Consider the following 11,936-nt stretch of genomic DNA (forward strand, 5'->3'; position numbering starts at 1 on the left):
CCCCCTCCCTTATTCATACATTAAAGTCCTAACCCCAAGTACCTCAGAATGTAATTGTATTTGGAGACTGGGTTTTTAAAAAGGTAATTAAGATTAAATCAGTTCCTTGGAGGTGGGTCCTCATCTAATGACTGATGTCCTTATAAAAAGATTTCAGGGCACAGACAACACAGAGGGAAGACCATGTGGGGACACAGCGAGAAGGCAGGATATATAAGCCAAGGAGAAAACCCTTGGTAGAAATTAACCTTGTTGATAACCTGATCTTGAACTTCTAGCCTTCAGAGCTGTGAGACAATACTTTTCTGATGTTTAAGCTATGCAGTCTGTGGTACTTTGTTACAGCAGCTTGAGCAAACTAATGCATCCCTTTAGAATCCCCTCCTCCCCCTCCCCCTCCCCTCCCCCTCCTCCTCCCCCTCCCCCTCCCCCTCCCCCTCCTCCTCTTCCCCTAATATGGAACACTTCAGGAATTAGTGCCTCATCTTCAGGCAGGGCTCATGTTAATCTTATCTGTACTGTTCCAATTTTAGTGTATGTGCTGCTGATGAGCACTCCCCTTAGATTCTTTTTCTTTATTGATTTGAGAGAGAGATAAAGGGAGAGGGAGAGAGAGAGACAGAAACATCAATGAGAGAGAACATTGACTGGCCGCCGCCTGCATGTTCCCCACTGGGAATTGAGCCCACAACTTGGGCATGTGCCCTGACCGGGATTCAAACCAGCGACCTCTTGGTGCATGGCTCGATGCTCAACCACTGAGCCACGCTGGCCTGGCTCCCCTTAGATTCTTTTTTTTTTAGCCTCACCCGAGGACATCTGCCGTGTCCTCTTCCAACCATGTTGTCTGACAAAGTCCAGATATGGAGAAGAAAGCTTCAAGGATGCATCTTCTAGGAAGAGGACGTAGCATGGGGGTGGGATTAATCGGAATTACGGGAATTATAATAATTATTATTCTACTATATGACTAACCTGGGAATAACAAACAAGGTATCTGAAATCATGCTTCTTCAATTAAAGAAACCCCAGCTTCCCCGGAAACAGTCACCACTGCATGTCCAGACTGTCTTAATAATTTACTAATTAAATTAAGTAAAAAAAAATTTCCCCTGAAAGTCCCTAACAAACAATTCATGGATGAATTGTGACAGGTAGAACTAATGGAGGCACCTTATACTCCTGTCCTCCTCCCCAGATAGAAAGAGTATTTCAAGAGAATAAAAGAAAAGTGTATTGACCCCTACCCACTGCTCAAGGGTTTCCTTATATAGCTTATTGGATAAAAGGAAAACTATGGTCCCACCTAGAGGGGCTAGCAGTATGCAAAGGATTCCTGACCCTCCCTTGCCCGTTACAAGAGCATATAATGAAGATGGTATAAGAATAGTTAACAAAGACGGACTACGTGTTCCTTATGCAAGCTTGCCTTCATGGAGCAATTGGCACGCCAAGGTCCCCCTTGGTGCTTACGCACAAAGGAACAAAAGAAATCTCGATCATTGCAATTGAATAGGTTTTGTAAGAAATGTTGCCCTGAGTTAGTTAGGGAGGTAAATAAAAAATTAGCTGATCTAAAAACCTAGAACTAGATTTTAAATAAAGGTCAACTCTTAATCTCAGACAAAGGGCCTATAGAAAACTCTGTCTCACCTTACAGGTTACTCTACCCCCTTCTTTGTATCTATAAACACAAAAAGTTATCAATTAATTCTGATAAAAATAAAACTAACATCCTGGTACTATGGAATGAAACTCCCTGCTTCTTTAACCTCAAATGTCAAACTCATGCCAAAAAAGAAGGCATATATGCACATAGAAACTTGCAATAAATCGGAACAGTGTCACGCTTCCTCTGAGTCGTGTAGTCGTCTGTCTCCCAGCGCCGACGCCTGACCACCTTCGGGCCCCCCGGACCCTGCTGCAGCTGGACCGCGGCAAGTGGCGCCCGCACAGGGCCCTGAAGGTAAGTGTATATACTTTCAGAAAGGATGAGGCTCTCGCCGTTTGGGTGCTGCAGACCCTTTAGCAAAAGGCTAAGTGGAAGAGGGGCGGATAATCATGGGACATACGGAATCTAAGGAAAGAGGATTATTTATTGATATAACTAAACATATGTTAAATAAAAGACGTATTCATGTCTCAAGTAAACAGCTTAGAGAATTTTTTCATTTTGTACAAGAATGTGCTCCGTGGTTTCCGGAGGAAGGTACTTTGAATTTAGATACCTAGTTAAGGTTAGGAAAAGAAATAAAAAATTATTATTCTGTTCACGGACCTGAAAAGGTGCCTATTGGTGCCTTTTCTTCATGGAATGCTTTAAAAGATAGTTTGATCCCACATATGAGGCCGTTTGCTTAGCAAAACAGGTTACTGAAGAGTCAATACCTTTATTTTCAGAACTAAAAAAGGTTAAAAATTATGCTAGTATTAATAAGCAAGATTCTCCAATGAAATCAGGAACACATTTAGATCCTGGGGATGCACTCTCACCCCCAGATTATCAGCAGGAATTGGACGATGCTGCGGCTCAGTATCACCACAGTGATGATCTTGAGCCCTTTAATGCATTGGTGGGGCTTCTGCTCCTACTGCCCCCAAAGACCAAGAATAGTTCCAACAAAGGTTGGTTTTTTGGGAGCTGTTCAGCAAGCTAGAAATATGGGTGGGAATGACTTCGGGTGTTTTCCAAGATTGTCCACCGGTGATGAGGGACCACCGCAATGGGAACCTCTCCCCTTTAAGCTTTTAAAATAATCAAAAATGGCGGTGAAAGATTTTGGTTCATCATCACCTTATACCTTACAGCTTGTTGATTCTATTGCTAGTGAATGAATGGCGCCCTTTGATTGGCAGCAAACTGCTAGGTCTTGTTTGCCTGCAGGACAATATTTACTATGGAAAGCAGATTATGAAGAACGAGCTAAAGCAGTAGCTCAGAGAGAAATTTTAAAGAGGCCTAGAGATACAATTACATGCTCTATGCTTGTAGGAAGTGAAGAATATTTTACAACCACAGGCTCAACGTGAGCTACTGAGAATTGTGCTAGAGGAAGTATCAAAACTTGCAGTTACTGCCTGGCGGCAGCTACCTTCATCTGAAACCAAAAACAACTTTCTTAAGTAACAGTAAGCAGGGCCCCGAAGAACCCTATGAAGAGTTTCTAGCCAGACTAGAAGAGAATGTTTCTAAAGCCATAAATAATCCTGAGGCGGCAGAATTGATTTGGAAACAATTGGCCTTTGAGAATACTAACCCTACCTGCCAAGCATTGTTAAGACCTGTACAGAGGACAGGTAATATTAGTGATTTTATTAGAACTTGCATAGAAGCATCTCCAGTTTATGTACAAAGAGTAATGATAGCTACAGCTTTAAAAGGAAAATCTTACACTCAATTTCTAAAAGAGATACACAATCCAAATAATAAAGGATGAAAAACAGGTAATGGGTGTTACAATTTTAGAAAACCAGAGCATTTTAGTAAAGAATGTCCAAATAAAGTTAATAGTAATTCACCAAATGTAGGTCAGCCTCCACAGCCAAAACCTTCATCTCTATGTCCAAAATGCCAGAAGGGATTTCACCGGGCCAATGAATGTAGATCTAAATACCATAAAGATGGCCATCCATTAGAAAGCAATAATTCTGCACCTCATGCTCCAGTAGGGACTCCGAGTCATTTAACAAAATGTGTATTGAACAAAATGCACATGTATTTTGAATGAACAAAAAAACGTGTATTGGGGGTCTCCCCAGACCCCGACAACAGTCTCTAAAAAGCCATCCATCCATGATTTGGCGAGATCCTCCCTAGGAAGTGCAAAACTAAATTTACCGGCTTTGCAACATGCTATTATAACTCCAGAAGATGAGGACACATTGATATCTATGGGAATTTATGGTCCTTTACTGAAAGAATCTATGGGACTAATAATTGGCAGAAGCTCTAGTTCTACAGCAGGAATTCAAATATTACCTGGAGTTATTGATGCTGATTACACTGGAGAGATAAAAATTATGTTACATCTTCTGAAGAAGACTTTACAATTATATCCAGGTCAAAGAATTGCACAATTACTGTTATTACCCTACTTAACGACACCAAATATAAACTTAAAGGAGAATAGAGGAGAAGAAGGATTTGGTTCTATGGACTTACTAGCATGGGTTCAACAAATAAAAAAGAACAGGCCTATGAAGAAACTTCTAGTAGAAGGAAAGGAAATAGAAGGGTTAATAGATACGGGTTCAGATGTTTCATGCATAGCAAGTAGGGACTGGCCTAATACATGGCCAACTTCTCAAAGTTCAACTACTTTAATTGGACTAGGCATAGCATCTAATATAGCAAAGAGTGCAAATATATTGCATCGGAAAGATAATACATTGTCAGGAACATTTCAACCATATATAATTCCTTTGTTACCTTTTTCACTATGGGGATGAGACATTTTATCACAAATGAATATGACAATTGAAGTAACAGAACCAAAAGAACCTAATTTTTATGACAATGGCCACTGTTTCTTATTATACTGATCCAACACAATGGCAATCGGATGAACCTGTCTGAGTGGAACAGTGGCCATTAACCAAAGAAAAGTTACAGGCAGCCTCAGAATTAGTTAAAGAACAATTGAGATTAGGGCATATAGAAACCTCTAATAGTCCATGGAATACTCCAATATTTGGTATCAAGAAAAAATCAGGTAAATGGAGGTTATTACAGAATTTAAGAGCAATAAATAAAACTATGATAATTATGGGGGCTTTACAATCAGGCCTCCCATCTCCAGTTGCTGTCCCTAAAGGTTATCAGATTATTATAATAGATTTGCAAGATTGTTTTTTCACCATTCCACCATCGCCAAATGATTGCAAAAGGTTTGCATTTAGTTTACCATCACCCAATTTGCAAAAGCCCTATTCAAAGATACCAATGGAAGATTCCTACCCTAAGGTATGAAAAACAGTCCCACCTTATGTCAGAAGTTTATAGATACTGCATTGAAAAATACCAGACATCTTTTTCCTTCAGCATATATTATTCACTATATGGATAACATTTTAGTAGCTCATAAAGAAAAGGGAAATACTACAGGAAATTCTCAAAGTAATGATTCAGGAACTAAACAAATATGGGTTAGTAGTTGCTAGTAGTTCAAGAAAATCCTCCATTTAACTATTTAGGCAGAATAATAAATTCACCAATAGTTCAGACGCAACAGATAGAAACCAGACATGATCAATTAAACACTTTAAATGATTTTCAAAAGTTACTAGGAGATATTAACTGGATCAGGCCATTTTTAAAATTAACCACCCAAGATTTAAAACCTCTGTTTGAAATTTTAAAAGGAGATAATTTTCCAACTTCGAGTAGATCATTAACTACAGAGGGAAAAGAAGCTTTAGAAAAGGTTAATATTGCATTAAACTGAAATAAAATTGTCTCAGGTAGATTATAATAAACATTGACAATTAATTATTTTGAAAACTCAATACACACCTACTGCTTGTCTGTGGCAAGTGTTGCCTCTTGAATGGTTGCACTTACCGTCAACTCCTAAGAAAATTATCTCATCCTCCCCTCATATGGTAGCATTATTGATATTTAATGGGAGAAAACGTAGTAAAGAGCTTTTTGGATCAGATGTACACGAAATAATAATACCTTATACTCGAGAACAATGTGATCAGTTATTTCAATTAGAAGATTAATCGGCAATATCATTAATAGGCTTTACTGGAAAATTGTTTCATTTACCATCTCATCCATTATTACAATTCTTAAGAACCACTACTATAATATTCCCAAAATTTTGTAAAGAAAGGCCTCTTCCACCACCAGCTATTAATATATTTACTGACAGATCATCTAATGGGAAAGCGGTTACTATATTAGACAACAAAGAAATTATCCAACAGACTAATGAAACTTCTGCACCGAGAGCTGAATTGGCTGCGGTAATAACTGCCTTCCAAGTAACACAGACTCAGCTTATATAGTACATTTATTCCCAGCCATAGAGACTGCATTAATTTCTACTAATTCTAGCATAAGTACTCAGCTTCAGATATTACAAAAATTGATTCATCAGAGATTATCTCCCTTTTTTACAGGACACATAAGAGGGCATTCTGATTTAGAAGGTTCCCTGGTAGCAGGAGACAGGTGGGCAGATCAGTTAACAAAGAAAGTCTTAAGACAGCCTTAGAGTAAGCATCCACCTCTGCCCTTCATCATCAGAATGCCTCAGCCTCACGCCTGCAATTTCATATAATAGAGAGCAAGCACGGCAAATAGTAAGACAACGTTCTGTCTGTGTTACTCATCTCCCAACTTTGCAGATGGGAGCAAACCCTAGGGGGTTAAAACCTAATATTTTATGGCAAATGGATGTAACTCATATTCCAGAATTTGGAAAAATGCCTTTTGTCCATGTTACTATAGATACATGTTCTCATGTGATCTTTGCTTCAGCAAGAATTGGAGAAACATATAAGGATATAATCCAACATATGATTCAAACCTTCTCTTATATGGGAATGCCAAAAACATTAAAAACTGATAATGCACCTGCTTGTACTTCTAAAGCATTTCAAGAATTTTGTGATAAATTTCACATTAAACATATTACAGAAATACCTTATAATCCTCAAGGTCATGCTATAATAGAAAGAGCTCACCAAACACTTAAGGATCAAATTTCCAGACTTTAACAGAGGATGACTAAGTGTTTATCTCCTCATCATGTACCACAGCATGCTCTATTCGTAATTAATCATTTAAATAGTAATGATCAAGGATTAACCCCTATGATGAGACATTGGGGTCACACTCCTCAGGTGAAAGTTATAGTAAATAGAAGGATTTACTAACCGGTCAATGGAAAGGGCCTGACACACTATTAACATCAAGGCGAGAATATGCTTGTATATGTCCACAGGATGCAGACTCCCCCATATGGATCCCAGATCGGCTCATCCAGTCTACATAAGAAAGAAGGGTGCCACCTCTCCCGTATCCTATATTAGAGCAGATTTCAGAAGAAGATGCACTTGATTCTCTGATTCCTAAAGTTGCTAAGATGCATCTCTCCTCTCCAGAACTACTTTCTATCCTGATTTATTTAGTCTCTTAGCTGCTACTAACATGATTCTTTCCCATAGACCTACTAGTGGCGTTCTGGAGCCTTTTGCTATTAGGGCTTATTTATGTTAATACTCCACATGCGATTTTAATAGGAAATTCTAAGATTCTAAACATAACTCATATAGGAACATCATATCATATTATATGTAAAATATGCATAATTACTAATTGTATTAACTCTGGGTTACCTAAAAACTATACCACGTTTATCATTGTACATCAGCCTGCACATGTATTGCTTCCTGTTACTCTGGATGAGGAATGGTATGATGATCCAGGATTACATATCATTCAGAGATTAGATGAATTAATGAGACCTAAACATTTTGTAGCTGCATTAATTTTAGGAATCACAGCTTTAATTAGTATAATAGCCTCACTTGCTGTCTCTACTACTGCATTAGTACAGGAAATTCATACTGTTAATCATGTTAATGATCTATCACATAATGTATCTCTAGCTTTAGCTATTCAGGAAAAATTAGACAAGAAACTAGAAACTAGGATTAATGCATTAGAAGATACAGTAATTTATATAGGGAACCAGATTCAGAATATAAAGACTCAAATTACTACTCGTTACCATTCACAATATAAATGGATTTGTCTAACTCCATAAACTTATGATAATAGTTCAGAACGTGGGAAAAGGTTAAAACTCATCTACAGGGAATTTGGTATAGCACAAATTTAGCTCCACATATACAATCATCACAAGAAAAAAATTAGATACTTAAGTCAAACAAAACTAGAATTACCCTTTGGAAGAAACATTGCACAAAGTCTTTGACACTCTATTCAGAATACCATTAATCCTACAGTTTGGTGGTCTGGACTAATTCACATAGGTATAACTATTTTTATAATTATTGCCATAATTCTTATTTTCCCAGCCGTCTTCAGCATAATAATTGCTTCAATCAAAAATCTTCTAACTCGCCCTGGCCGGTTTGGTTCAGCGGTTGGAGCGTCGGCCTGCGGTCCTGAGAGACCCGGGTTCGGTTCCCGCTAAGGGCATGTACCTCGGTTGCAGTTTGTCCCCGGCCCTGGTCGGTTGTGCGGGTGGCAGCCACTCGATGTGTTCATTTCACATCGATGTTTCTCTCTCTCTCTCTGTTTCTCTCTCTCCCTCCCACTCTACCTGAACAAAAAATGGAAAAATGTCTTCGCGTGAGGATAAAAAAAAAAAGAAAAAAAAAAATCTTCTAACTCAATTTGAAACGTTCAAATTAAAAAATAAAAAAGGGGGAGGTACCGCGTCCTCTTCCAACCATATTGTCTGACAAAGTCCGGATATGGAGAAGAAAGCTTCAAGGATGTGTCTTCTAGGAAGAGGACATAGCATGGGGGTGGGATTAATCGGAATTACGGGAATTATAATTATTATTCTACTATATGACTAACCTGGAAATAATAAACAAGGTATCTGAAATCATGCCTCTTCAATTAAAGAAACTCCAGCTTCCCCTGAAACAGTCACCATTGCATGTCCAGACTGTCTTAATAATTTACTAATTAAATTAGGTAAAAAATTTCCCCTGAAAGTCCCTAATAAATAATTCATGGATGAATTGTGACAGGTAGAACTAATGGAGGCACCTTATACTCCTGTGCCTCCTCCCCAGATAGAAAGAGTATTTCAAGAGAATAAAAGAAAAGTGTATTGACCCCTACCCACTGCTCAAGGGTTTCCTTATATAGCTTATTGGATAAAAGGAAAACTATGGTCCCACCTAGAGGGGCTAGCAGTATGCGAAGGATTCCTGACCCTCCCTTGCCCGTTACAAGAGCATATAATGAAGATGGAATAAGAATAGTTAACAAAAACGGACTACGTGTTCCTTATGCAAGCTTGCCTTCATGGAATGATTGGCACGCCAAGGTCCCCCTTGGTGCTTACACATGAAGGAACAAAAGAAATCTTGATCATTGCAATTGAATAGGTTTTATAAGAAATGTTGCCCTGAGTTAGTTAGGGAGGTAAATAAAAAATTAGCTGATCTAAAAACCCAGAACTAGATTTTAAATAAAGGTCAACTCTTAATCTCAGACAAAGGGCCTATAGAAAACTCTGTCTCACCTTACAGGTTACTCTACCCCCTTCTTTGTATCTATAAACACAAAAAGTTATCAATTAATTCTGATAAAAATGAAACTAACTTCCTGGTACTATGGAATGAAACTCCCTGCTTCTTTAAACTCAAATGTCAAACTCATGCCAAAAAAGAAGGCATATATGCACATAGAAACTTGCAATAAATCGGAACAGTGTCACGCTTCCTCTGAGTCGTGTAGTCGTCTGTCTCCCAGCGCCGATGCCTGACCACCTTCTGGACCTCCGGACCCTGCTGCAGCTGGTGGCCTTTCTCTGGACCACAGGCCAATGCTCTAACCGCTGAGCCAAACCGACCAGGGCTCCCCTTAGATTCTTAAACCCCCAAATTTACCAAAGCTTTGAAAAAAATTGGCTTCCCTGAATTTCGGGTCTCACCAGGGCCGTTGCGCAAAGACACCGCTGCAGCGCTAGTGACAGTGACTGGCAGCCTGAGCGTGAGACAGGGAATCGCATTTCCGATCAGCTTCAGGGCAGCGAACAGGTGCAGCACACAAATCATTTCCCTGCTTCACATCCCTGCGCTCCCAGCACAGTCCGCACACGGAGCAAACTCAGCCACGGTGGTGCGGTGGATGGGAGGAGAGAAGATCATGACCAAAGAGAACATGTTGCTCTAAAATATTCTCTGACCGTTCTGCTGGCAAAACTTGTCTTCCCTCGGTGGAAAGGCCACGGATCGACAGCGCGTTTGGGTGAAAACGTTGAAGTACTGTAGATGGCAGCACGACATCACGTATGATTATTCCCTGCTGGGCCAGTGTCCCTCTTTCCTCTTTTTTCTTCCTTTTTCTTTTTTCTTTTCCTAGTGGGTAAGTTACTGGAACCTTTTTTTAAAAAAAGATTATTTATGGTGAAAACTTGGAAAAGCAATTATGCCTGTTTTTCAAGTTCACTCTGTGGCCTGTACTACAAAGTGCCAGTGGGCACCGTCCCCTTGCGAAGCCTTCAGGCAAATCCTTTATTATTCCAGCTACCCACTTGGAGAATCCCAGCTTTAGATTTAAACCTAGTTTGAAATTAAAATTAAACCTCAGAGATGTTCCCAACCTTCTTTCAAGTTCCTAAAGATAAGTTTACCAAATGTTAACAAAGAAATAATTATTCTCAGAACTTAGGGTAACAGGGCAATGAAACTGAGAGCTGCCTTTTAAGACGAGGCAAGTGTGTTACTCTGGAACAAATGCACTAACACAGTTCGATTTCCCGGCATTTATTTTCTGATCAGAAAAAAATGGTTGCTTCAGGGAACTCCATTAATGACTGTTTTCAGCAAAATCTAAAACTCCAAGCTAGGGGTCAGCCAACGTTTTCTGTACAGGTCCACACAGAAAATATTTTCAGCTTTCTGGGCCACATGGTCTCTATAGCAACTGCTTTATTTTGCAGTTGTTTCTGGAAAGCAGCTGTAGGCAATAGGGACACATGGGATTGTGTTCCAATAAAACTTTATTTACAAAAGCAGGCAGGCAGAGTTGGCTGTGGGCAATAGTTTTCCAACATCTGCTCTGAACTTGGGCTTGCTGTCCCTTTGAGAAAGACTCTCTCTGCATTAGGTTTGAACCCTTCTATAGATATTTTGCTCATTCTCACTTTTTATCTTCTTCTTACATGCTGCCATTTCCCACATATGTTTCAAGCATGATCGTGTGTTATCTCTTTTGGAGGTACAATGTTAGGATGGGTGAAGTAGGGCACTGATTCTTGAGCTTGGAGATAAGTCTAATCATAATGTTGGACTGAGCATAGCTCATTTTTTCTTATTTCTTCCCATGCGCCATCTGGTTTGGACTCAACCTTACAATTAAGTGTTTAGATCTGAGATTATGCTTGGAACCGGCCAAGTAAGTACAAAGGTAATGGAGCAAATGCTCCTCAGGTTCCCTGGAGGTAATGTGTGTGCCTGTTAACGAACAACCAGCGTAGGGAGTAAATTACATTAGTAATTATATTAAAAGTTATGCACATGGATATTTATGAATAGTGCCCTCTATGTAACAAAATGCATTAAACAATTCTCAGAAAGGTGATGTATTTATATAGGCAGGTCACACAGGTACTAATTCCAAATGTGGGTCCCTGGAGGCCACTTGCCCGCTTAGTTCCCTGACTGAAGATGGCCCAGATGTAGATAACGTTGATGAGCATGTGGAAATCAGCAGACGTGAGCTCCTCAACGCTGCCTGAAGGCAGACCCGAGTCCTGGGTGACCTCAGACTGTTTTGCTTCTTGAAGAGATTCCCTTAAAGGATTGACCTGCTAGGCTATCTCCCACCTACCTAGACTGGGACGGACCCCAGAAAAATAAGGCAAATCACATCAAGGAATTCGCCTTGGTAAACTTCTCCAGGGGCAAGGAGAACTTGAAGGATGCTTTTGATACCTTCTGGTCTCTCTTTAATTTTAAGCTTCTAAAAACATTATAGGAGTGAAGCTCTTGAGCAAGAACCTGGGGCTGGTTAAAGGCACCTCTTCTCTCACACAAAATCCCCTCAAACTACACTTTGCATGAATATACTTGGTCTAAATTAGTTTATGAATAAACTATTATCTGTATGTGCACTATGATACCCATTGATTGAAAACTAGGCAAAAATCTGTGGTTGGCCTTGAAATACTTACATGGGGTCATGTCATTTGAATTCCTGCCTTATGTCAGCTCGC

General features: G+C 39.5%; 1 non-coding gene across 1 annotated transcript; it reads right to left on the minus strand.

Moving 5' to 3' along the window:
- Positions 1-450: 450 nt before the first annotated feature.
- Positions 451-555, minus strand: LOC118617963. Its single transcript, XR_004956916.1, has one exon. It is a non-coding gene; the product is annotated as a U6 spliceosomal RNA (small nuclear RNA).
- Positions 556-11,936: the final 11,381 nt, after the last annotated feature.

This window comes from Molossus molossus, unplaced genomic scaffold (genome assembly GCF_014108415.1).
Source record: "Molossus molossus isolate mMolMol1 unplaced genomic scaffold, mMolMol1.p scaffold_m16_p_5, whole genome shotgun sequence".
Classification (NCBI taxonomy): Eukaryota; Metazoa; Chordata; class Mammalia; order Chiroptera; family Molossidae; genus Molossus; species Molossus molossus.